Source organism: Mustela putorius, unplaced genomic scaffold (genome assembly GCF_011764305.1).
Source record: "Mustela putorius furo isolate JIRA1106 unplaced genomic scaffold, ASM1176430v1.1 tig00000594_pilon_pilon_pilon, whole genome shotgun sequence".
NCBI classification, from domain to species: Eukaryota; Metazoa; Chordata; class Mammalia; order Carnivora; family Mustelidae; genus Mustela; species Mustela putorius.
Genome location: NW_025421427.1, coordinates 846,847 through 874,281, shown reverse-complemented (window position 1 = coordinate 874,281; position 27,435 = coordinate 846,847). Strand labels below are relative to the sequence as shown.

The window sequence follows — 27,435 nt, the reverse complement described above, 5'->3', positions numbered from 1 at the left end:
GGGCCAGTGGCGCAATGGATAACGCGTCTGACTACGGATCAGAAGATTCCAGGTTCGACTCCTGGCTGGCTCGGCATCTCCCCTTGTTTTGGGAGGAGATAGGGGTGGTATGCTCTGTTATTTATAACCGACGTGGATCACATAATCCCTCTGAAGCCATTTCATTATGAGGAGGGCCTCATAAAAATTGCATTATACCTCCACACCCTGGAGGAGGACTGAGGGAAGAGGAGGGGGGAGGTTGGGAAAGACGCACAAAGGAGTAAAACAAGAGTTTGGCTCAAATTGACTATCTTCTGTACCAGCGCATTTTGCACGAGAAAGTCTCCCGTTCGGGAACGCTTGCCTCTTTGTTACTGCTCTCTTGAGAATCCCGCTTCATTTCCTCCAGGGTTCAGCTGTCCAAACCCAGGCCAACACAATCTGCCGCCGTCCCATAACCGACAGAGCAGAGAAGCTGCTGTAGGATGACAGCAGAACGCGCGGGAATCACAGATCGGGAGGAAAAACCTCCGGGAGGAAGCAGCAGCTGGGAGACGATGAGCCCTTCACAAGGCGACAGGACTCGCCTCGTGAGTACCAAGGGACCAGGGTACCGGGCTGGGCTCGGCTGGGAGCGGGTGGCGGCCCAAAGTGCAACGGGGGTTCCCTAGCAGGTGTTCGCAGAACAGCCACTCCACGCGGCTCCCGCCGCCAGCACTCGTCCCCGCCGGGGCCACAGAGGCACCCGCGAGCAGGCCAGGTGACAGAAGGGCCCAGAACAGATGCTGGCCAGCAAAAGGATGAATTTTCCTATCCTAGTTTGAGACGGGCGCTGGAAGAATGTGGGAGGAAGCCCAGAGAATTTGACTGTCAGGAAATAGGAAAGAAGGGTCTGGGGTCCGTGGCGCCTTCCATCCTGGCTCTGCTATGACCAGGTAGGATAATGGAGCCCAAACTTAGCCTTTTAAAGCTTGGAAGAGGAGACACATTCCTGGAGTCAAAACTGAGACGCCACCAACAACACCACCTTGCCAGTGACAACCACCATTAATAACACTGGTATGTTCCCTGAAGAAGAAAAGTATTGAGGAATTGGCTCAGGCACTGCCTTTCTACTTTCAGTCTCATTGGTACCAGACCTCCCATTGTATTTAGGTTTGAGTCTGCTTTAGAAATTCCTAACACGGTCATGGCTATCTCCAGTACCCAGGTCCATGGGTATTAGCAGTGTGCTGTAACCAATCAAACTTTAAGAAAACTAACACTATCATCAGATCTCTCAAGCATTTCCCTGAATGGTGAATACTAATCCACATTCTAGAGGGACTCTACCTCCCCCTTCAAATGCATTTAGAAACTAGAAGACTTTATTACCTTCTCTTTAATGTGCCTCAACTTTGGACTGCAGTCCCAAACCTGCTATTTGTAAAAGGGACTGTGGCGGTGTATGTTTTCTTAAAGTCTCTGTTGATTGGATTCATTTTGTTCTTGAAACAGATAAGTCGATTGATGTTTTGTACACAAGAAAATAAACTCGCTTTGAAACCCCCACACTGGGATCTTTAGACCAGAAGAGGTAAGTTCCACCCAAAACTCTGCTGGACAGAGTTGTTGCCTCCAACTTCAAAACCGAGCCCCAATTCCTCTTCCTTTGTGCCACGCTGCCTTAGGGAATGTCATTTGTCCACTAGGAGCAGTGGCTCCTCAGTACCTCTCCATGTAATTCAATATGAGGTCAGATTTTGAAAGGGTTTCTCACCCAAGGGCCATGGGCCAGTGCCACCTAAGCAGCTATCCCTGAATCCCAGGGGGCATGCTGACCCCCCACGCCCCAGAGTCTAGGAGTATGCAGCTACTGGTAGGTGCCAGAGACTTCGGTTCCCTCGCTCTCGGATGTCACGTAATCTCTCCGTGCCGCAGGTCCACGCATTTCCACCTGGATCTCACGTTTCCAGGTGTCACGCTTTTCCCTTTCTTATTTCCCAGGCTCAACCTTCTCACAAATCTCAATCTCCAGGAGCCGAGAGCCCTTCCTGCCATTACTGAAACCGGCTCCCCTCGGTTCGGGGAACCGGGAACGGGTGTCCGCGCTGATCCCCTGGAACTGAGGGCGCTCAGCGCCCAAGACAAAAATGCCCCTCCCGGCGCGACTGGGAGCGCCTTCTCTCTCCCCGGGATCCCAGTCCTACACCTGCAGCGTCCCCTAGGCTACTCCCCGCCTTCCTCCACCTCCTACAGCCCATCACTTTCTGTGGGAGCGAAGTCACTGCCTACCCCGTCCCGGGTGCGCTCACGAAGGAGGAAAAAAAAAAAAAAAAAAAAAAAAAAAAAGAAAGATCCACGGTTGCGGTTCCGGGGAAAGGCCCCGCGGTTGCCTTCGGGTGGTGGAGACCCCGCCGCCGGCCGGGGGACCCCAGGGCGCGGAAGTGGGCACAGAGTGCGCTGGCGCGCCGCGGCCACTCCCCGCCTAGTGCAGCGCGCTCCGCGGCCCGGCTCCAGCAGCCCGCAGGCTCCGAGGCCGTTCGTTTTTAATTCAAATAATTCAACAGGCATCGCTCCCCTCACCCCCACCTCGAACAATTCCTACTACCGCGCGGGCTTGCTTCCTCCGGGTTCCCTCCTCGTCCCCGTCCCTCACGGTTCAGCCTTGGTTCCTGCGCTCGGATGCCCCCGTGCTTCCTGGCGCGCTTCTTCGGGAGCCCTTCGTGGGTCCTACTGTGACTGCGGCTCGGCTCACTTTTCCCGGGGCGAACGCGGATCTCAGAAGTACGGAACAGGGCTCTAAGCAAGCGGTTTCCGTAGTGTAGTGGTTATCACGCTCGCCTAACACGCGAGAGGTCCCCGGTTCGAAACCGGGCGGAAACACGTGCTTTCTTTTGCCGCCACAACCCACCACGGTCTCCACCGCCTGCTCCCAACCCAGCATAGTCTCCACCGCCTGTTCCCGGATGCCGTAACTGCGCGGAGCCGCCGTCCCCATCCCGGGAGTCCCCATCCCCTTTCCCACGGCCGCCCTGCGGGAAAGCGCGCGCTACTCTCCGGGAAAACACGCAAGGGGCAGTTTCTTTGTATTGGCGACTTTCTCCCCTTTTCCTCCCACAGAGGAACCCGTGCCGCCCCAGCCCGGGGTCGTCTGGAGAAGATGCGCTCTGCGCTCAATCCTGTTCTGCGTTAATGGCCTTGACTTGCCCTGTGTTCTCGGCACCAGAAACAGTGAAAAAAGAAAAGAAAAGAAACAGTGAGTAACGAAGCAGAGATTCGCGCATCGACTCCTGGAAGGAAAATTGGAAAAGACAGGAAATGTCGTAGGGGAATTAGCTCAGGTGGTAGAGCGCTCGCTTAGCATGCGAGAGGTGGTGGGATCGATGCCCACATTCTCCAGCTTTTGTACGCCCGAGGCGCTTCGGGAGGAAACCAAACCTTCTAGCGCCCTCAAAAAAATGAGCAAGTGGCGGGCATTTTCAACACAGTAGTGTTTTGGCCGTTTCTTTGAAGTTTGACGGCTGGGCATGGTCCAGCCGGGGCTAGTGACGGCCCTACCAAACGTAGGCATGCAGACGGCCGATTTGTAAGACCTGTTTCTTCCGCGGAGACACGATCCCGAAAGCAGGAGGCATACCCTCTTCTTGCTGTTTTTCTCCCTGTGTTGCCCTGCAACTTGGCCCTAAATTCAACCCAGTCCGAGAAAGTGCAAAACACATAAATCAGATTCAAGAAGTTCAGTAAAGCTCAAGAAGGATAAATCCAAAGAAAAATCGCGTCTGGGCACATCACAAATCGCTAAAAATTAAAGAAAGGAAAAGAAATTGAAAGCTGCCAGAGGAAAATGAAAAGATGTTGCATGTTTGTGGATTTATCAGAAACCACCAGAGCTAGAAAGGAATGGAAGAATATTTTTAAAACGCTGAAAGAAAAATAACTCATTCTGAAATTTTATCGGTAGCAAAAATATCCTTCAGACATAAAGGTGAAATAAATACATTCTAACTTGAAAGCACACTGAAAAAATTCATTGGTAGCAGAACATCTTTTTAAAAAAGATTTTAGACTGAAGAGAATTGAAAGGAAATTTAGAACATCAGAAACGAGAGAACAATAGCTGAATAGGAAATATCTGGGTAGATACAATCGACTATTCTCCGGAGTTCTTTCAAGTTTTTTACTATTTTTAAAGTAAGCTCTTGATGACTTACAGCAAAAATTATAACACATCATATAAATATACTATATACACAACACAAAGGGGTTAGAATAAAGGTGATAAACAGTGATAAAGTTTCTATATTTGACTTGAATGGTATAACACTCATTCTAAAATAGACTGTAAAATGTTAAGTATGTATATGGTAATACACATACCAGTCACTATTAGTAACCTAGACTAATTGCTAAATAGCTATACAAAGAGATATAGTAAAATATATATATATAGAATACTAAATGTGTTTTTAAAAAGCCAAAAGGAAGTAGGAAGACAGAAATAGAAGAATGAAAAACAGAGGGAACAGACCATAAACAAAGTAAAAATAATAGATTTATATACAAACATACCCATGATAATGTTACATGTAACTAGTATAAATATATCAGCTACATACTGGACATAGTCAGACCATATTAAAAATAAAACATGGCCCAAATATGTGCTGACTATAGGAATCTCACCTCAAACAAAATGGCTTAGATAGAGTATAAGTAAAAGAATGGGGGAAATTAAACCACAAAGTGAAAAAAAGTCTAATACAAACATGTATCAGACAAAGTATATTTCAAAGCAAAGAAATTTTCTGCATTGAAAGAGAGATGTTATACAATTATTTGGTGTATGTTACCAAATAGATAAAACTGTATTAAATGCCCACACATCTGGCCATAGATCTCCAAAACTGAAACAAAGTTGATAAACCTAAAAAAAAAAAAAAAAAGATAAATTAAGAAAATCCACAATTATAGTTGCAGATGTTAACAGTCTCTCTATTGGGGGCGCCTGGGTGGCTCAGTCAGTTAAGTGTCTGCCTTCGGCTCAGGTCATGATCCCAGGGTCCTGGGATCCAACCCCACTTCTGGCTCCCTGCTCAATGGGGATCGGCTTCACCCTCTCTCTCTGCCTCTCCCCCACTTCATGCTCTGTCTCTCAAATAAATAAATAAAATCCTAAAAAAAAACAAAAACCTTCTATCAATTGATAAATTTAGTAGAAAACAAATCAAATAGATTGAAGAACTAAACACCACCATCCACAGATTGACCTTATAGAACAAAATTACGATGTAGGTAAGAAAAAATGGCCAACAACTGTGAGAAAAGCAACATCATATTGAAACTAAAAAATCAAGAATGGCAGTGTGCAAAAGAGAGTGATGTTATTAAAATTGATATTTTAGAATGAGTTATTTATCTGTAGATGCCAGGAAGACAAAGCGGTGAACCTGGGAATGGATCCTTTCTTGTCCGTACTCACCCTTCCATCTCTTGAGGTCTGGAACTCATCAGATTCCTTCTGAATCCCCTGAGCCTAGCACAGTGCCTGGCAAAGAACAGCTCTCCAGTGAACGTGCACTAAAGGAATGGAAAAGAGGTCCTAGATTCACAAGAATCGCACAAGAACAATGTTCAGTAATTATTAAATCACTGGTGGGATTTGAAGGAGGCAATGAATTGGTATTGACTTGAAAGTCTAAGCCCAAAAGACCAGCATACAGGAAGCAGAAAGTTAGATATTTGTGTATCAGTGAATGAACCACTGCGGAAAATAGAGAGGTCTTGATTTGGAGCAGAGAAAGAGCTTACATATTGGAACCTAAATATCTGCTTCTGGAGTCAGGTTTTGCCACTTAGGAGCATTACTTAACGTATCTGAACCTCCATTATATCTGGGAAGTGCAGATTTTGATAGTTTTGTTGCCAAAATCCAATTGGACCCTATGAGATAATCTCCATGAATCTCTCAGTATAACTAATGGTTCCTGACAAAGCAAAGCAAACAGGAGATTTCTATTAACTTCAGCTTCTTTGTTTTGTAGGGAGAATGTCTCTAGTCACCTAGATGTAAGTGGAGATAAAACATACTAAGAGAAGTTTGGGCTGTAGGCAAGTGTGAGGGTTATTTATTCGCTTATTCATTCAGTCAGTCAACCAATCAGTGAACTAATATTAACTAAGCGCCTCCTGTGTTTACTTTCAACAAAGGAGACCGCGGAAGGTGTAAAAATCACCTGAGATCTCTGAGGGCAGAAAAACCACATCGTTAGAACACCAGAGCAGCAAAAGACAGGCATACCTGCCCCCAGTCCCGCAGCCCCGACGGACCTATCCTTGCGTGAATCCCAGAAAGGCTTGGATTTCACTGGTCATGGGTGTGAAATCCTTTGGGTGCACCATTGGCTTTTATGGAGTAGTTTTCAAGTAGCATTGATTGTATTCCTTAATGATGGAAACTAATAAAGCAGCGGTGTTGGGAAAATAATACTTGATATTTCACTTTAAATGGGAGGAGCTATGCCATGCCGCCCTCTTAGCGCAGTAGGCAGCGCGTCAGTCTCATAATCTGAAGGTCCTGAGTTCGAGCCTCAGAGAGGGCAGGCTGGATTATTTTTCTTCACAAGCTGCCAGGCTAAGGTTATTATGGTTAAAAAACAGGAACAGAAAATAAAGTTATCGAATATTGCCCGATAAGGATTTTTGAAGACTGACGCAGTATTTGCAGAGGATGGTTAAATCAGTTTTGTAGTTCTTTGGGCTTCCCAGTAGTTTCAGGAAAATGAAGGTGAAGTAATTTAGATTGCATCAGAAACTGCAAGCTATGCTGTATTTGCAATCTTCCTCTCTGTCTTACGAAAGAAGCAAGGGAAATTTCTCTTCCCACTTCCTGCTCTGAAGGTCACCCAACCAGTTAAGGGGTGAAAGAAGTGTAAAATCATTTATTCTCTTAATCATTCAACACATATTTCTTTATTACTTATCTTATTAATGGAGGGTTTTGGGTGCAGTAATCACAGAGTAAAAACAAGGCAAAAACTGCCTCCCCCCTGGAACTCCATCCTAGTTGAGAGGTGTAAGGGAAATGGACAAGAAGCAAATAGGAAAAATGCATAATGAAATAGTGATGTTTGCTCTGGAATGATCATTAGCCAGCTGAGGGGTCAGGAGTGTGGAGGTGGCTCCTACTTCCTGGGAAGAGGAGAGCCCTCACCATGAAGATACTTTCTCCTTCCTTCTTGATTTCATTCCACAGTTTGAAAGGCATATGCACCTGCATTTTTCTCTCTTGAGCTCAGGCAAGAAAGGAAGAAAAGTAATGTTAAGGTTTTCTTTCGTGGTGGAGAAAAAGCCTTTCCCCTTCATTCCTGATACAAAATCTCACTATTTCTGACAGATGATTAGAGTGTGAAGGGATTTCTGACCCCCAGAACATCAACTTTTTTGTTGTTGTTCTTTCCTGACCATTTTTAAATTTCTTTAAAATTAAGCGCTGAGTAAAAGCCAGTTGTAATGTTCTCTTAAAAATTCTTCCTCCTCCTCCTTCCCCCCATCTTATCCTTGTCCCAGGATCCTAGTGTCTCCCTATGCCAGTCTTCTCTTTCTCTGCAAGTTAGGAGACAGATTAAGCCCTCTCCAGTGACCTGGGCCACATTGGGAGGGGATGGTGGTGTAGGTGAGAAGCCCAGAGATGCTTTCCCACATTCTCCTCCATATTTCTAAATCAGGTAACAATCACAACCCTGTTTTATAGTGAGATACACAACTTCTGGGAGAGCCCTATCATTCAACTGGGTCCCCCACCCACTTGTAACCTTTCGTTTGCCTTCTGTCATTCAAGATAGTGACATTGTTTCAGTGCTGGATCATTCCCATGGTGACATACTGTAGGTCGCCCTTTGCCCCCACAATCCCTGATAGGATTCCTAGTTTTTCACTTGTGCTGAAGTCATGTTTGAGATGATCTACCCTTAGTCGGGTCCTCTTTGATGGCAATGAAGTAACCCAATGGTACCAGGTTAGTTAGACCCATACAACTAGTTAGGGCATGTGCTTAGAATGACCGCAAGTCAAGAAGAGGGTGAAAGCATGGGAATTGGGTCAAATGTCAGAATGCCTTCTTTGCACTCAGAGTTGGTGGGAAGGACACCTGTTTTCTCCATTAGGACCCTTCATTCCTTCTTCATAGGCACCTGTGATCCCCAAATCTTCTCTCCTGAATTCAACTCCAAGAAATATTGGAAGTTTTTTTTTTTAATAGCAATTTATACATTTCTGATTCTTATTTCACACACAAGGCAGCTCAGGCTTAGTCTTTGACCAATTCTCTCTGTCACTGAGCTACAGAAAAAGAAAAGAGCTGAAAAGCGCTGTAGAGAGAGTGACTGTCATCCACATGGGCCATGCTGGGCATTTCCAACTCAAGATTCACAATTTTTGGCTAGCAGTAAAGGTAGATGTCCTACTCCTGTTTTCTGGACAGAGAGACCCTGATGAGAGGAATGCCTCTCCGTGACTTTGTAATTGAGATTTATGGGGTCACTCAGCCTGGGGATGCAAAGAAGTCTGGTGAGGGTCACCGAGAGAGACAGGATGCCAGAGAGAATTTGTTGGTCTGAGGTCTCTGAGTAGCATGGGTCCAGAGGGGATCACACAGACTCAGACTGTCAGGGGGGAAAAAGGTTGTGGAACTAGGGAAATTCTTAGAGAAAAGCCGTGAAAAGAGAATAGAAGTAAGATCTTTGGGTAGTTCTTCTTTAAGGAGATTCCTAACCTATCTGCCAGGACCTACTCATTCATTCATGTAACAGATACTTTTAAATGAGTGGATTTATTCTTCCATTTATCAGACATGAATTCAAGATCTCTTCTGTATCTGCCCTCCTGGCTCAAGACTTCTAAGTGCCTTTGACTCCTTCTCCCTCAGATCTCTACACCCAGTGTCTTGACAAATACTGTAAATCCTCCCCCCACATACCTCTCCAGAATCTTTCTCTGTCTTCTCAATCATCTATCCCTTCATCCATTCCGTGGTGTTCGTGGAGAATGTATTCTATGCCACGCAGCAAACAGACCATACAGAAAGACTCCTGCTACTGATATTCTCACGAGTTAACAGGATAAACCCCTGCCCTTCCATAGCTCTATAACTTCTTTCCTTTCTCTTCAACTCTAGTTTCCTCATTTCCAGCCTCTTTGGCATTCCAAATTAAAAACCTTTCCTAAAATGTTACTTCGATTGTGTAAGCCACCTGCTGGGAATTTTTAAAAGGTTTTTAAGCCTCCACAATACACCTCTCCTTAACAAACTCTCCGTGTCTATTACACACACGCCCACTGCAACGGAATAGGTATCTTTCTTAACACAAGAAATCCTACATACACCCTATGTTCACTCCTCATCCGCACCCCTCCAAGTCCATTTTTTATTTTTCATTCTGATATGATTTCTCCTCTTATTTCTTGTAGGTCTCTGCCTGTTTGGTTTTAAGGGTGTGTTTTGCTTGGGGGTTTTGTTTTGTTTGTAATTTTTTTTCAGCTCTCTCCCATGCTGTGCATAGGGCACCGCTCCATGACATGCCTTAGCAAGAACTGAACACTGATTTCGGATTTTTTCAGGAGGCAAGTTTCCATAGTGTACTGGTTATCATGCTTACCTAACACGTGGGAGGTCCCCAGGTGGAAACAGGTAGCTTCTTTTGTCTTGGGGTGAAATCACCTCCTCTTTCTATTCTGGGCAGCTCCAGCTGAAAGGAATGAGTCACGATCGACCTTTGGTTGTTGTGTTTTTGTTTTTTTCTTTAAAAAAGCAGATAACCATCCTGAGCTAGCTGTGACACCTGAGCCAGAACATTCTGAGGGAGCCCTCCCTCCCCCATGTCCTCTTCTGGTCCTGCAGTCTAAACCATGCGATTTGGGGGATGCTAGAGTTTTCCTATGGCTGCTTTCTTCTCCTTACTCTGGCAGAGAAATAGTACCCACTGCTTTCTGGTCCCGGTCATGCTGGAGAAGATACACCCTCTTTTCATATTAATGGCTTTGGCGGTTAATATTTCAGGCTGCTCAGAATAGTGAACAATGAAATGGAGACAGGGGAAGGTGAAAACCTGGAGAAGAAACCAGAGAGGACAAGGGAATTAGCTCAGGTGGTAGAGTGTTCACTTAGCATTTGAGAGGTAGTGGGATTGATGCCCACATTCTCCAGATTTTACCATTTTCGCCCCAATCTCCGGCTCACAACCCTGCATCTTCCAGCTTATTGAACGAATTGAGAAAATATTAGACATCTTGAACACAGTCATTTGGATGCTTGTTTCCCATATGCCCTCCAGGCAAGTTCAAAGACAGGCCTTTGCACTCCCTACCTGCACTGGGTAAGCAGATCTATCAATTTATCATTTACTTTCTGTTTCTTCAGAGGAGCTGTGGTCCTGAGGGATGTAGCCAGTTGCTCTCTTTCTCCATGTCCCCTGCAGCTTGGCCTTCTATGTGGCTCAGTCCTAAGAAATGCGGGGCAGAGCCGGGAAGGAAGCAGCCAACCTTCTTGTCAGCAGACTGAGACGGCGAGCCCCCAGGGTGACCAGACAATACTGGGGAAGACACATGGAAAGCAAACACGTAAAGTTATTTATGAGCTCTTGAAGGCACTCTTGAGCTTGAGCAAGTGCCTCTGACCCTAAGCAACACATTACAGACTTCGAGAACTGCAGCAGGAGCCCACTGCCCGAGTCCACACTGGCCGTGGGGCTGTGCACACTCCGGAAATCTCCAAATCGAATCGTAAGGGCTTTGAAAATGGAAAGGACTTTGAAACCACAACATTTAGAAGGCTGCTTTGTACTGGGAACGTGAACACAAGGCAAAGTGCCTACAAAAACAAAATGGGCAGCATTCGCCATAAAATTTGAGTGAGACACGAAGTCTTACAACATATAAATGGCCTATAGTCTGAAGCTATTCAGTACATGAAGAACCAAGAAAGTTCTAAATCACTGGGAGGAGGGAATCGACAGGTACCAATTCTGGGATGGCACAGGTACTGGAATCATCTGGCAAACACTTCAAAGGTGTGATGAGTAAATGCTCCAAGAATTCAGGGCGAGAATTCTTTGAAGTGAATTGTTAGAAAATCTTAGCAAATCATCCAAAGATGTAAATCCAAATTGAAATTTCAGAACTGTAAAATTTATTAGCCAAAATTATGAACAGAAGCATAGAGTGTGCCAGTAGCAAGAGATGACTGAGTAAAGTTCAGTGAAGATGAAGATAGAATAGTAACAACCCGATCTAAACGAGAGAGAGAAAAGAGTTTTTTAAAAGATGGACAGAGCCTCAGGGACAAGTAGGAAAATAACAAATTCTATTTACATCTTTGGAGACCCAGAAGAGAAGAAAGAGCTTCTTGAAAAAAGAAAAATAATTGAATTCTTAATGGCTGAGAAATTCCCAAATTTGGCAAAAGACATAAATCAGATACAAGAAATTCAGCAAACCTCAAGCAGGATATCCCTGAACAAATCCACACCCACACATATCACAGTTATACTCCTGGAAACAATAGGGAAAAAAATCCTTGAAAGTTTCAAAACAACCATAGGGTCATAAAGAAATGACATCTCATTTATTAAATGCTGAAAGAAAAGACACATTAAGCCCAGAAGGCTAAGTAGAGCCAAACTATCCTTCAGACGTAAAGGGGAAAGAAATACATCCTCATTTAAAGGTAAAACAGAGAATCTATTGCTAATAGTAGTGCTAGAAAAGAGTCGAACTTTGAGACAGCAAAAATGATGCCAGAAGGGAACTTAGATACTAAGAATGAATAAACAAGAGCAGAGATAGGAATTATCTGGGTAAAAGGAACCACTGTTACTCTCTCTTGAGTTCTTTAAAGTATGGCTGATGATTGAAAGTGAAATTACAACATCGTCTAATGGTTTTCTCATCATAGCTACATGTATGACACACATAACATAAAGAGGTTAGTGCAGAAGGATAAAGGGTGGTGAGGTGGGGCACCTGGGTGCCTTGACAGAGTCAAGGGTCTGACTTTGGCTCAGGCGTCCAATCTCTGGGTTCTGGGACCAGGCCCTACCAGGGGCCTCTCCCCTTACCCACCCCCACACTCTATGCCCCTGGCCACAGAGCTTCAAAACTCATAAACAAAAGCTAATAAAGCTGAAAAGAAAAATAGAAAAGTCCACAATTATAACTGCAGACTCAGTACTTCTCATTGTTTGATGGATCCAGTAAAGAACAAATCAACAGACATATTGAAGAACTGAACACCTTTCACCAGTGGATCTACTTGACTTTATAAAGCAAAATCACAAGATCGATATGTTGCCAGGACCCCGGGCCTTGGGGCCTTGACCCAGCCAGACTTGAAGGAGTTGCCAGACCTGAAGGAGTTGCCGAAGGTTCTTGGTCCTGTCAGAAGAAGGAATTCAAGGACAGACACACAGCACATCAGATAAACAACACAAGCATGAAAGTTTATTAAAGTGAAAAGTACACACTAGTGATATGGGGGGGGCAGAGGACGGGAGAGAGAAGGAGGGGGAGAGGGAGAGAGGGAGAAAACTGGGTGCGCTGGGGGTTAGGTTTCTATCTTGTTGACAGCTGTCCACTATAGGGTGGAATATTTATCCAGAGTTTTGCACTTTATCTTCCTAACTAACCCAGCCTTGACAGAGTTTCCTGTCGTGGCGCCACCATCTTGGGCCTGCCTGGTGGGATCCAGCTTCTCCGGGACGCTGCCAGGATGGGCCCCTGACCTACCCCACTTCCCTTGAGAGCCTCAGTAACTGCGTAACTGACAGACAGAAGGACCAAAGAGTTGAGAGGAAAGCAAGATATCAAAACTAAAGAAATCAAGAGTGGTCAAAGTGCGGAAGATTGAAACTGATAGTTTAGAAAGAGTTATTTACCTGTCAATGTCAGGGAGGCTGCAAGAGGGGGAACCAAAAGGGGTCTTGCGTGTCCTCTTTTTTTTTTTTTTTAAAGATTTTATTTAATTATTTGACAGAGAGAAATCACAAGTAGGCAGAGAGGCAGGCAGAGAGAGATGAAGGGAAGCAGGCCCCCTGCTGAGCAGAGAGCCCCATGTGGGACTTGATCCCAGGACCATGACCTGAGCCGAAGGCAGTGGCTTAACCCACTGAGCCACCCAGGCACCCCTTGCATGTTCTCTTGAGTTCTGACACAGATTCCTCTCTCCCATCTCCCAGCCTCAGCCTAATTCAACCTTCTAGACTTTCCCAGACTTTGGATCTAGAGGAGATGCCCTGTTTTGATCCTGGTACCACCACCTTGATCCTGGGGACACGTCAAACCATTCCGAATGAGTCTCAGGGATACATTCAGAGAAATGGGAACAAACGCCATGTACTGTAGTCTACTCCTCAGTGGACCTCGGTGCACCGTGTTCAGACATCATGATCCCACAGGCCTATAATGTCCATTTGAAGAACCAGGCACGCTCTTTCCTTCAGGCCTGCGCACATTTCTTTTGTTCTTCTATCATTAATGCAGACTTTTTAAAGTACTTAGCACCAGGTGATAAGCACCCTGCTGCCAAGGCTCTTACAATCTCATGGGGAAGATGGCTGAGCCATAGACATTTGCAACTCGGTAAATGCCACGAAACAGATGTTTTTCTAGATCTCTGGGAATTTTGGAAGGAACACAAGGCAACCTCAGAAAAGTGGGAGAGGCATCAGGGACAAGATGCCTCCTGGAGAATGGTTTTGGGTCTAACAAGTAGCTGGCCAGGCAGAGAGCAGTGAAAGTTTGGGGGATCTGTATGAAACATCTCTTTAAGTCCAGCAACGCTGCAGTCAAAGGTGAAAAAAAAAAAAGAGAGAGAGAGAGAGAGAGAGAGAAAAATAGGAGTGAAAATGGCGTGAATCTGGGGCCCGAGTTGCCCTGAAAGGCTTTGCTGGCCCCCCTCAGGCCAAGGACAGCCTTCCCTGCAAGTAAGCAGGTGCATAACTAGAAAAATTCACCTGAGGAGCTAGTCAGGGTTGAGGAATCTCTGGACATCGCGGGAAATGTAAGAAGATTTTCGGGAAAGCCCACCATCCCTGTTTTCCACATTGCTCTGCATTTCAGTTTCCTGCTCCCCTGAATCTCCCAGGACAAGACTTTGGAGGCACAAAGCCACGGCTGATCTCTCTACACCCTGTCAAGATTAACGTTCATGCATTATTCTACTTCCTGAATCTTTCCCGGATTTTTAGACACAGTATTTTTTACGAAGCGAGCCTAAAAGAACGTCACATGGCCCGTACGGGGATCGAACCCGCGACCTTGGCGTTATTAGCACCACGCTCTAACCAACTGAGCTAACCGGCCAGCTGCTGTGCTCACTTTCCTATTCTTGGTTACTTATCAAAGATCAATATTATTCCAATCACTTCGAAAGAAAGTTTTTCCTTCTAATTCACCTTTGAGCTTGGCAGGAGTTATGACCACTGATTCATTCTAAACCCGAAATCTCAGTTAAAATTCAGTATCACACAAGGAAAGTTCAAATGTCGTCTGCTGAGGTGTTTCGTGACCTTGGGTTTTCGTGAGCCCCGTATTTAAAAGACAGCCTCATCACCCTTCATCCTTCCGCTGGCCCATTTCCTTCCCACCTTTCTAGTTTGCTTCCAGAGCTCACTCCCACGCGGTCCCTGGCGGAAGTCGAAACCACCGCTCCTTGTTCTCCACCTGCTCCCCTACACGTGCTTTCTCGCACAATTCCCACTGGGTCCTCCACCCGTTTTCCCTTCGAAGCAGAATTTTATCTCTTCTCCCATTTTTACCTAATTCGGAAAAGCACGCCCATACTTCTACTTGCAAAAGTCACTTTAGACAAACACGTCCCACTGCAGTCTTTGGGTCCGCATTTCTTCTCGAAACAAGGTAGTCCATGGACACCTCGAGCACAGAAGACTCCGCTTTTAAGTTCAGGCTCACGGCCTTTAGACTGGGGGGCAGACCCGCAGGGCGCGCCGCGGATCTGGAGGCGGGACGAGGGGGACCCCCTCCGCTCCAAGGAGGAGCCTTGGGCGGCCGTTTCTCCCGCGCAGGAATTCTCTGCGATTCCTTTCTGGAAGCGTCTGGGGTCTTGCGCGATGGATGGGGCTGGAGCCCGCAGCGGTGCAGAGCCGCGCGACTGTGCGACAACAGGACCCAGGACCGCGTGGCAGGGTGGCCGTGTGCCGAACTACGGAATAAATAAAGGAGCTCACATCACCCGCTGTGATGGCAGGTGCGCCTCCTCCCGGCCCGGACCGTGTTGCTGGGGTCCTGCTGCTTTTCGTGGCTTTTGGACTTGACTCTCACTCTCTCCAATTCTCTGTTCACCGGCTGGCGGGCCCGCGCCCGCGCTTGGGGATGTCCGGACACCGTCCCCGCGCGCAAACACCCCGGCTGGTCCTCCCGCAGCCGGCCGACGCGCTCCCCGCGGGGACACTCGAGCCCCCCTCGCCCTCCTCGACCGCCTCCTCCTCCTCCGCGGATCCGACGGCGGCCCAGCCTTGGGCAGAGGCGGAAAGGGAACAGGAAAGGAAGCTGCGAGAAAATGAGTGGAGGAAGCGCCTATCCTGTCTGTGCCTTGGGGCTGGTCTGAGGGCGGACCGCCAGAAAGGGGGAGGAAAAGACCGAAAAGAGAAACAGTGGGAATCCGCGGGGTTGCTGTGCCTTCGAGCGGAGCCCTCCCGCCCTCGAACCGCAGGGCAGCCGCGACTTTATTGCTCAGTCGGCATGATGAGCGTTGTAAACTCAGCACCAACGCGGTGGGTGGAATGAGCAAGTTTTCCGTGCGCCAGGATCCCACGACTGTTCCAGAATCTCCAGAGAACCCGGCATTGTACTGCGTTTCCTTAGCATCACCTGCTTGCCTGCGAATTTCCCCCATGAAAGAACATCTCGAAGAGGAAAGCTCTTCCCCTCCTTGCCTCCAAATGTTGAGCTTGGTGACTAAACCCAGTGATCATCCCCCCCCCCCCACCTCCCATCACCACCGCGGGTCAAAACCCATGGAATCTGAAAAAAAAAAAAAATCGAAACAAATATTTTGAGTCGTCAGAAAAACAAAACAAACATGAGACACGGTGACCAGGATGTGGAGAAAAGGGAACCTTGGTGAGTTGCTGGAGGGAATAAACTGTGCAGGTGCTGGGTCCAACGGTCTGGAGACTCCCTCCAAAATATTAAGAAGAGAGCTACTGTATGACCCAGTAATTCCATGACCCAAAGAAAATGAAAGCATTAATTGAAAAGATATATGAACCCCTATGTTTATTGCAGCGTTATTTACAATAGCCAAGATATAGCCGCAAACTAAGTGTCTATCAATCCAAGAATGGATAAAGAAGATGTGGTGGTTACATATATGCCAAGGACTATTAGCCATTTAAAAAAAAAAAAGACCTCACCATTTCTATCAACATGGATGGACCTAGAGCGTATTATGTTAAGTGAAATAAGTCAGAAAGACAAATATCATATGATTTCACTTACATGTGGAATCTAAAAAAGCAAACAACTACAACAAAAATAAGACAAAAAACAGACTCATAAATACGGAGAATAAACTAGTGGTGATTAAGAAGCACAAACTTCTGGTTATAAAATAAATAGGTCACAGAGATAAAAAGCACAGCATAGGGAATATAGTGAATAATATTGTCATAAAGTTGTACGGTGACTACACTTAGGATGAGCGCCGAGTGATGTATAGAATTGTCGAATCACTGTGTTGTACACCGAAAGCTAACATAGCACGGTATGTGAGCTGGACCTCAGTAGTAATAGCAATAAGAGCGCTGAGAAAGAAGGAAGGGGAAGGAAGGACAGCCGCTCTCTCAGATCGGTAGGGGAGCCTTGAGGGAGACGCTGTCAGGGACCCCGAGCCCTCTGCGGACTTTCCACCGAGGGCGGCTGTTTTGCGCGCGCCGGGAGCAGGGCCTGGGAAGCAGACGACCCGCGGGGATGGAGGCCGCTCCGCGCCCCAGCTACCCTCTTCTCACCTGAGCTCCCGGTTCTTCCCGCCCGCCGAGCGGAGCCGTCGGAGAACCGTCCGGGAGAGCACCCCACCCGGCGACCCCAGGCCCAGGGGGGAAGGCGGCGGGCGATCGCTGGCACTGCCGGGTTCTGCGCGCTCGGGGCCACGTGCGAACCCCAGTGGGAATTCAGCCCCGGGGCCGCGGAGCCCCGCGCGTCTCCGGACACCAAATCCCTGCGGCTGGAAAGAGGGTCGCACCCGGCGGGTTCTGGAATTGACAAAGCCAACTCGGGGCCCATGCCATCCCTGTTTAGCTTGTGGAACGTTGGAGAAGTCCTTTCACTCCTGGACTTTCCTGTTTGTCACAGGAGACCATTTTCTCGAGTCGCTGAGGGTTTTCGTAGCCCAGGTCCCCCGACGGCCCCGCATCCTGGGCTGGGTGACCCTCGTGGTGAGTAAAGAGGACAAATTGAGAAATGAGCAAATCGAGAATTCGCGAAAGCCCTAGGACTCACAACACAGAAGTTCACACACCATGCTGAAGGACACGAACTCAGCTTGAATTGTACCCAACACCGGCTTGTTCAGACCCCTTGTTCCAAGACAGGCCCAGAGCAAGCGGACGTCACCCTGGAGTTGTCTCCAGCCGTGAAAAGAATGAGCAGCGTGAACACGCTGAGTGAGCAAACCGTGGGAAAACCAAGAGCAAGATTCAAGGAAGGCTTGTGCTGCTGGGCAGCCACGAGACAGAGCACCGCCAGGCAGAAACCTGGACCTCAGGCGTCTGGCCTCTGGGACCCAGGGCGTAGACGTGTGTTTTGAGCCCCACCCCCCCCCCCCCCCACCTCCACCCCACCCCCGGCTTCTGGTATTTTGTTATGCGGACCTGGGAGACTCGTAGGATGAAACGGTCCTATATCGCAGTTGCGGGGATGTTACCTGCGTGTACTTATTTGTCAAAATTCATTGAAATGCGCGCATGTACAGATTATGCTTCCGTCATGTTGATACTTTTCTCAAATGGCACCACAGTATGGACCGCGGTAAAATAAATCACCATAAATCAGTTCCCCAGTCCAGTCACTTCTCTAAGAAAGCATTGCTAGATTCAGTGTATAATTCAGTAGATAAACTCCTAACTCCAGAAGGAAAGACAACGGCAGATCTCAACTCCCCTAATGGAGGAACAGTCAAATGATTAATAGATCCCAGAGAAGAGATGACTTATTTGAAGGAACAATAAGTGGAAGGGGTAGGGAGGTCTCCTGAGGGTGGGAGCAACCCAGAAACGAAGTGGCACTGGAATGAAATTTGCCTCAAAGTGATAAAAATAGGCAGAAAAGCAGAGATGTCAGGGGGAATTAGCTCAAGAGGTAGAGCGCTCGCTTAGCATGCGAGAGGTAGCGGGATCGACGCCCGCATTCTCCAGCTTTTGCAGTCCTGCCAGGCTCCCCCGGTTCCGGGGTTCACCGGCATGGGGCGACGTGCACTGGGCGGACCTCTCTTTAGCTCAGCCCTTCCTCTGTGTGCTTCCCTGCTGGTTTAAAAGGAAGAAGAAGGAAAAAAAGAAAGAAAGAAAAGCCGAAATGTGACATACAAAAACAAAAAAGGAACAAATGGGACAGAATGTCTTAGAAACACAGGTTTGGGGGCCTCGGCTCAAAGTTGGTAAAAAATGTTGTGTGTCTGGGAAAACCAAACTTTCTCCTTTGGAGTCAGAAGTGTGAGGAATAGCTTGAGAATTGTGTCAGGAGGCACAGGCAGGAGATTGTGGATTCTCTGATGTTTTAATGTTTTTCCTTTTTTAATAAAGACACAGTTTATATTTTATATATTTATAAAATATTTATAAAATATAAAATTTTGCTACTTAACTTTTATCGCAGTATTGTTTTAGTATTTTATTCACAGTGACAACCCGTGGTCAGGTAGCAGATGTCAATTTGTCTTCTATCAGATCTCTAAGAGTTGGCTAAGTATTAAGAAGAAAGAGATTTGGAGGATGGGGAAAGGAGTGGGCTAGCCTATTAACTCTGCTGTCAGATTAGCCCTCGCTAAGATGACATGGGGAAAGTCCCTCTACTGTCGCGGCAGCTGAACTGAAGGCCTAGACAACCTAAGGAAGATGTGGTAGCCAAGTTGGACCAAGAGAAAGAGGGGTGTGGACGGAGGAGGAAGAATTCGAACAGCCCTGCATAGCCTCCATTTGTTTTCTCTTTTGGCCATGAGAGTCTTGAGGTCTGCAGCAAGAAACTTTCGTAAGTTTTTTCATGAGGAAATGGAGACTGTAGGCTATCTCTAGGAATGTTCCCTGCAATAGCGTGTAATAATTGCTCAATAAATTAATACCCGTGCTGCAGTGTCTGTGTAGGTCACTCGACTCATCCTCCGGGTCTGGGGCTAAGCAAGGACTTCAGGAATAAATCTACATGACAAGATTAAGACTCTCAAGGCACAATCTTAGCTCCCGCCAAGGTTCTTCATCACTCCCTGAGCCCTACGGGAGAAGAGCGCTGTGTGCACCTCCTGGAATGGGGTTTGCTGAGAAATCTAAGAAATCCACTACAGACTAGCCTCCCTGGGGACCACACTGAGGCTCAGATCAATGTTGAAATGGAGGTAGGGAGATCAAGATCTTTAAATGGGATACTAGGACCATAGTAGATGGCCTGCGACAGACAATATAGTAAGGTCAAGTGTGTTGATTCTATATCCAGAATTGAAGAAAAAAAGTGGAGGAGTGTTTACTGCCTTTAGAAAGGAGAGGGGGAAACTTGGCCACTCTTTCAGGCTAATGGCAAACTATTCTTTCGGACTCACTATCCCCACAGATACGCAGTACTGGGAAGGGACTGATGCCGGTGTTTTCCTTCTCTGCCTTTGCTCAAAACTGTTATTCCAGCAAACTGAGCAAAGCTTCACTTGGACCTACTGGCCTCAGAATTCTCTCCTAGCCGCTCCTCTCATCCCCACCCTGGGCCACAGGTTTCACCTTCGGAAAGTTGAAGAGAATTAGGTCTTGGGTTTTCTGGGGTTTCTCTAGGAAATGGGAATAGGACTTTCCAGCAGCCTGGTCCGGGGATGTGACACGGAAGGCTTGAGGCCCTGGGCTGGGAGAGGCTGTCCCACTGCTTGTCTTGGGCAACTGAGCCTGCAAAGACCAATAATGACCCCAACTCTGGAGCAGGCAGGAATAGACACGGTGTCTCGACATCTGGAGCGTGTTCTTTTTACTTCCAGGAGATCAGGAAAGTGAAATTGGGAAGTGCTGACAAGGCTTTCTAAGGAAGTTCCCATTCTTCACTCTCCAATGTCTGATCATCTCTGCCCTCCATCCAGTTCTGGCTGGTGCCTCAAGGCCCAAAGTTCCCAGCAGCCCCCAGGAACCAGGAAAGTGAGAGGCCTGTGGTCCTTCTGCGCATGCTTATTATTCGAGAAGTTCTCTCCCAACCCCCTTCCTTGGTTTGTATATTGCCTGTTCTATTTACAAACCCAGAGCTTCTTACCTGGCAAAAGATCCAAGAAGCTTTGACACCTCTGTTGTACCCTTGTCACCGCTCCTCATGGAGACCCTTGGTCCACCTGCCAGCACCCCTCACTCCTGCCCCAGGCTTGGCACTTCTGAGTACTCAGGTCTCAACTCAAATTGTCCTTCTTCAGACAAGTAGAGCTAAAATGTTGCGTGCACAGTCTCTCGCTCCCAGTTCTATCTTCTTCACAAACGTTAGGTCCTCCAGAAAGTAGGTTTTTAAGTTATTGCTTTGTTTTTCTCTTTCCTAGAATGGGAGCTTCCTCAGTGCTCAGACACGGTCTGTACAGAACGCTGAATCTCACTGCGCCCCAGCGTCTAGAGCGAAGGTTCACATGGCTACTGCCTTGACTGGGTGGAGTGGGTAGTGCAGGAAAATCAAACCCCAATGAATTCTTCAAAATATTATCCCACCATATCTCCAAAATCTTTAAACAACATCCACTAATTCATTTTGCTTCTTTCTTATGCTTTCTTCATCTTCCTTTTTTCCTGACATTTCAATGGCAATTTTAGGTCTTTTTTTTTTTTTAAATGACCAACTGGATTTGCTATATTCCAGCTAATCCCCATGTTTCTATTTAGCATTCTTTTTTCTTGCTTTCCTTAGAGACTTTCTTTTTCTTATTCCTTATGTTAAATGTACAGGATTTTTACTGTAGTACTCTATAATTGAAGAGTATTCAAGGGTAGAGTTTTAAACTAGAGAGCAGTTTCTGCAGAACCTAAGAAATAAGTCATTGGAAATTTCCATTTTTATGATCTTTGAAATTCCCATTTTTATGAGTCTGATGGTATGCTTTTGATTTTCCTCTAAGGTGCTCATTTGAGAATTAATATTTTGCTTGCTGTTGTGTCATTCTTTTAGTGATATTGTCTAAATTTATTTTTTGTACCAATTTTATGTATCAGTATGTGATTATATACACAAGATATGGATGTGACATTTGAGCCCATGTATGAATGTTAATATTGATGACTAAAAAGGAGAAATTCAGGGACACCTGGGTGGCTCGGGCGGTTGGGTGTCTGCCTTCGCTTGGGCCATGAGCCCAGGGTCCTGGGATTGAGTCAAGGGCTCCTTGCTCAGCGGGGAGCCTGTTTCTCTCTCTGCCTCTGCCTGCCACTCTGCCTGCTTGTGCTCTCTTTCTCTGACAAATAAATGAGTAAAATCTTTTAAAAAATAAAAAAGGAGAACTCCAGACATTACACACCTCATAAAGTTATGCTCACAATACCTCTCAAATTTTACTGTTGAAATATTTGAGGCTGAAGCTAAGTGAGCTTCTACCTATAACTACAGTTTACAAGAAATAGAGCAGTTCAAGAAATATGTCAAGGGCCACCAAGAAGAGGCAGTAGAATAAATCCACAAGGTGGGAAATTATGTAGGATAAAAGATGCAGCCCCTTCAGCAAATCTGTTGGCCTAAACTACTCTTCTGTACCATACTAGAATAGTGGATACATGTTATACATTTGTCAAAACCCATAGAATATATGACACAACGAGTGAACTCTAAGGCTAACTGTGGACTTCAGTCAATAATAAGAATGTATCAATATTGATTCCCCTGTTATAACAAATCTCACACTAAGCACAATGTCAATAACAGGAAACTCAACAGGAGGAAGGGTGACATTGTTTATTGGGAACTATGTACTATGTACTGGGAACTACGTACTTCTTGCTAGATTTTTCTTAAAATCTTAAAGTGCTCTAAAAAATAAAGTATATTAGTTAACTAATATAACTAATACATTAGTTAACTAATAACATTTTAAATAGAAAAGCAAGGGATTGCCTATGGATGAAGAGAGACTTAAAACATTAAAGAAAGTGGATTTTGTTTGGTTTCTTAGTCCCTTGTTAAGGGAGGTTGTGTCTGTGACAATCAGAGGTCTGGAAGAAATGTGGATGTTAAATCATATTCAAGATTATTCATTAATTAGCAGCAACCACCATATACACACAGACATAATGTTCTCCTTGAGCTAATTCCCTGATTCCACTTTCAAGAAGTTGGTATGGGACACCTGGGTGGCTCAGTCCGTAAGCTGCTGCCTTTGGCTTGGGTCATGATCCTAGGGTCCTGGGATGGAGTCCGGCTCAACAGGGAGCCTGCTTCTCCCTCTGCCTGCTCTGTCTGCTCTTCCCCCTGCTTGTGCTCGCTCTCTCTCACTCTCTCTGATAAGTAGCTTACTGCTAGACACTTGAGTGTGGCATTTCATTGAAACTGCCTTCGTCCAGGCCACCACAATCTCCTCAAAATTGTAAAATCCAATGGGAATTTCTTCTGTATTTCATCTTACTTGGGGTTCCAGTTTCTGAAATACCCTCCAGCTCTCCCCCTCCCAAGTGAATGATTTCTTCCTTGGGTTTAGACAGGGCCAGTGAGTTCTCGAACTCTTTAGGGTCCTTTGTGTCCCCACTTTTTCTCCATCTTTCTCTACGAATGTTCTCTGAGGTTCTGTCCTTGGGCCACTTCTTATCTTGAGCTAATTGCGGGGGGATCTGTGACCATTCTTTTATTGTGTGGAAATAGATCTATAAATATGACCCTCTTCTCACCAAGAGGTTCAGAACGATTACCTTACATCCGTGCTATCCAACAGAGATATGCATCATACATATACTTTTGAACCTTCTAGTAGTCCCATGAAAAAAAGGAAACAGAAAGAAATGGAATTACTTTAATACTGTATTTTATTTAGCAATATATCCAAAATATTATCAATTCAACAAGTAATCAATAGAAAAATTATTAATGAGATGTTTTACATTCTTTCTCTCATGTCAAGTTTTTGAAATATGGTGTCTATTTTACACTTATATAGCAAATCTCATTTCATAGCATATTTCAAATACTTTATAGCCACTTGTCACCGGAGGATACTGTATCGAGTGGTCCAGCCTGTTTCAATTCATTTCTCCTTGCTTTATTACAAGCACTATCCATATTCTGGACGGCCATCTCTCCTGAGTTCCAACCTTTATCCATAATCCCTCACTAATATCTCCACTTGCACATGAATGAATATTTCAGAACTAATAGGACATGGCAAGAACCTAATGATTTCTTTCCCCAAACCCACTTTAGTGAGGAATCTCAGTCTTGCAGAAAAGTACCACCATTGGGGCGCCTTGGTGGCTCAGTTGGTTAGGCATCTGCCTTTGGCTCAGGTCATGATTCCGGGGCCCTGGGATGGATTCTCCCATCAGGCTCCCCACTGAGCAAGGAGTCTGCTTCTGCCTCTACCCCTCCCCCTGCTTGTGCTCTCACTCTCTCTCACTCAAATAAATAGATAAAATCTTTAGTAAAAAAATACTTTTTTTAAAAAACACGACCATCCAAGCAATGCCCCAAGCCAGAGACCTAAAGACTTCTCTCTCCCTCATCATCATCTGCATTCAGTTTTTCACTACATTCTGTCAATTCTATCTTTCTGTCTAAATTGTAAACACTAGCTTCTTCTCATTTTTCCCTTTCATTAACTCAGGTGAATTTTGTCTTGAGGCCCTTGCATTAGTATTCCTTCTGCTTCAAGGCTCAGGAGTCTTCCAGACTTCCCACATCATTTTCCATGTTATTTAGGCTCACCTCAAAATCATCTTCTCAGAGCACTCTTCCCTGAATCATCAAGTAGTTACTTCCATCATATCTGAAACTATATGGTTTAGTTTTTTGTTTTCACTTCTATCTCCCCATACAAGAATGTGAAGCTTATGTCTGTCTTGATTGTGACTGAACCCCCAAGACTCCTAGGTAATGTGGGGCCCAGAAGCTAACAGTTGAGAGAGGCCCTCGTGCCTTGTATGGGATAAATGAGTCTAACTTGACTGCCAGTGCTCAGTAAAGCCATTCCGTATCTCTGCCAGGTCCACTGAGATGATGCAATAATGCTTCTCCTGAACTTTGAACTCAACCGTCATCGCTTCCCAAGTTATCTTTTGCACAAACGGCAGTTTCTCATTTGAGAAACACAGATTCAGCCATGTTGCAGTCCAGGGTAAAATGGTGAAATGGTGACCTTTTGCTGACAAGACAGAGCTCAGAGCCCCTTATCCTCTAGAACGTCATTCCAGTCTCCCTTCTCCGCAGTTGACCAGTTGTTAGTTCTCCATTCCGGTTTATTTTGCTCCTCTGGGACCTTGCCTGTGCCTAAAATGCCCATTTCTAAGTTAGTTGTTTTGCTCTATATCCAATAAAATGTAATTACAGGTGTGGTCTTGAGAAGAAGAGGAAAGGGGAAAATGGGAGCAAATGTTCTTTTTAAATTTTCTGATTAGAACAAAGTGCAACTTCCTCTATCTCCGCCAAAAGTTCAGCTTCTGAGGGAAAGGGGACGGAAGAGAAAACCAGCAGCCTCTACCTGCCTGGCTTGGGCTCAGTGGACTTGAACAACAAAAAGCCCACCATTTCTTTTTATGTCTAAAAGACAGAATGTTTAGCTGGTATTTTAAACTTTTTTTAAAAGTGCTTATCTTGAATTGCATATAAACGATCATTTTTCCTGTATTCATGGTCTTTCCCTTACATGTGGACTAAACACACTGGAAACAGATGTGCAAACACAGAGCCTGGAATGGCCTACCCCAAAGCCACCTCCCAGACAGCCATGATGTCAGCCACACTGACATTCAAAGTTGATAATCACAACTTTGAAAAATATGAAAGATTCTGGAATCCATGTATTAACTCACCAGGCAGTTCCTGATGTGGTCTTCCCCAGATGGAACACACTTGGTGACCCTGGGAACGGGCACCCTGGTGGAGAGGACAAAGCTCACGCTCTTGCTCAGGGCACTGTCTGGGATGTTGGGTGATTATTCGGTCCTCGCTCCACTCGGGTGGCCTTAAAAGTCATTTGTGGATCAAAAAGACAGGATCAGTCTTATTATCCAGGGGCCATCCCTTTCCCAGGACCTACTCGTGCCATCAGCATCACCCTTAGAAATCTTGGGGCTCGGGCTCCTGTTGAAAATGTGAAAAGGATGTAAGAAAGAGCTGGAAGGCAGAGACTGTCCCACTGCCCAGTCCCACTGACTGAGTCCTCCCCCCTCCCCCCTCCCCCCTTGCCTGGACCTCTGGGAAAGGATAGGGTGGAATTGCTTTTCTTCTGGGAAGCTTTTGCATATTTGTTTCCATCTCCAGGAGCTTCGAAAACAAAAGGTGGGGGAAACTATCTGGGTTCTGCGTTTGGCACAGACAATGACCCCTTTGTTTCCTTCTCTGATTTAGAAGGGTTTCTGAAGCTACCGCTCAGGACTGGCATTACATCGGAAATGTAATCACCCGGCCCGTGGTGATGGGGTCCCAGGCAGGTGGGGCAACACTCCGTTAACCACAGACTTCCCAACACTTCCTGCGTGAATTCAGTTTCTACAATGCCACTGGGGATCGTAACCTTCCTTGCCCGACTCTCCGGCACTTTGCAATCCCCTCCTCAAGCCAGACTTGTTTGGAGATTCGGCCCCCGCCTGTTACAGTCTAGCTTCTCTCGGTCCCCGTCATTGGCCTTCCTTTTTCCCCAGGTTAAATCCCCACGTAAATCCCAGATCCGGTTAGCAGAGAGGGGCTGTCAGCACTAAAATGCACTTCTCAAGGATGCCTGTAACGGGGGTGGTGGGTGCCTCCCGCCCCCCTGCACCGCGCACCGCCGACCTCCTCCCTCTCCGAGCTCCTCCGCCCTCGTGGGGACCCCCACCTCTCTTTCTCTGTATCCCTTCCCCGGCCACACGCAGTCGGTGGGAAGGTGGGTCAGGACATCGCCAGCCCTGCCATGCGTGGAGCCAAACGGGACAAAAGGACAGAAAGAGTCAATTTCCTACGCTGCGAAGATGTCCCACACTTCCCTGTCTTCCCCGTGCGCGTACAAGGTGCGCACCTGCGCGCGGAGATGCCCCTGCTGGGACCCAGACCCCAGCGCGCGGGGGAGGCGCCCGCGGCCAAGTGGGCGGAGCGCAGCGCCCGCGGCCCCGCCCCGCGCCCCCAGCAGGTGGTTGGGCGCCCAGGCTTCCCGGGCTTCACCCGTTGCTCGGCGAAGGAGGCCTGGGGACCCAGCCGCCTGCTGTGGGAAAGCTCTGCATCTCAGGTGCCGTCACATTTCTCGGTTCAGGACCGGAAGAAACTGCATCCCAGCCGCGAATCGGCGCGGCATTCCCGGGAGGCACCTTCGCTCTAAAAGGAGTCGTGTTTGTCACCGGCTGTGGACGAGCTTCTGACAAAAACACATGCCCTCTCTGAGGCTCGAACTCAGGACCTTCAGATTATGAGACTGACGCGCTGCCCACTGCGCTAAGAAGGCGACATGAAGTGTGTTCTAGTTAGGTTTTAAAGGAATCATGTAATTTCTGGAAACCATGATGTACCTGCTGAATAATTGTGCTTGACCTTTGGCCGCTATTTTCCATCTTATTTCCTACTGATCTGGATCGCCTCTCCCTCATAGATACCGATATTTTAACGGTCCACAGCCTCCTCTGTTGGAGTAGTACACTAGGTAAATAGCAGTTGAATGAGTATCTCCCCAACATGTGCAGAGTCTATACCTACCTGTCAAATTAAATCTGCATTTCCACCTGTGTCTCCTGAGATATTCCCCTTGAAATATCACAAACTGATTTTATAAATCTCCATATTTTCCCCACCTCTATACAACCAAAAATGCTATTAAACACTGCTCACATAAGAGCCTGGCTGGTTCAGTGGGTAGAGTCTGTGGCCCCCCCATATTGAGTTTATAAGCTCAAGCCCCATGTTAGGGGGGTGGATTATACTTTAAAAACTTACACACATAATTTCATTTTGTCTAACAATTTTTTGCCATAAATCAATGTATCATTATCCCCATTTTGCTGATAAAACGCTCCACAGCTGTTCAGTGACAAAGCCAGACCTTGAGAGCAGATTCTGAATCCAAACAGCATGCATTCTCCACTCTAAATC

General features: G+C 46.4%; 6 non-coding genes across 6 annotated transcripts; 4 read left to right on the top strand and 2 right to left on the bottom strand.

Annotated features, from left to right (window-relative positions):
* On the top strand, positions 1-73 carry TRNAR-ACG. Its single transcript has one exon. It is a non-coding gene; the product is annotated as a tRNA-Arg (tRNA).
* Positions 74-2,774: 2,701 nt separating this feature from the next.
* TRNAV-AAC lies at positions 2,775-2,847 on the top strand. Its single transcript has one exon. It is a non-coding gene; the product is annotated as a tRNA-Val (tRNA).
* Positions 2,848-3,290: 443 nt separating this feature from the next.
* Positions 3,291-3,363, top strand: TRNAA-AGC. Its single transcript has one exon. It is a non-coding gene; the product is annotated as a tRNA-Ala (tRNA).
* Positions 3,364-6,490: 3,127 nt separating this feature from the next.
* On the top strand, positions 6,491-6,563 carry TRNAM-CAU. Its single transcript has one exon. It is a non-coding gene; the product is annotated as a tRNA-Met (tRNA).
* Positions 6,564-14,242: 7,679 nt separating this feature from the next.
* Positions 14,243-14,316, bottom strand: TRNAI-AAU. Its single transcript has one exon. It is a non-coding gene; the product is annotated as a tRNA-Ile (tRNA).
* Positions 14,317-26,721: 12,405 nt separating this feature from the next.
* On the bottom strand, positions 26,722-26,794 carry TRNAM-CAU. Its single transcript has one exon. It is a non-coding gene; the product is annotated as a tRNA-Met (tRNA).
* Positions 26,795-27,435: the final 641 nt, after the last annotated feature.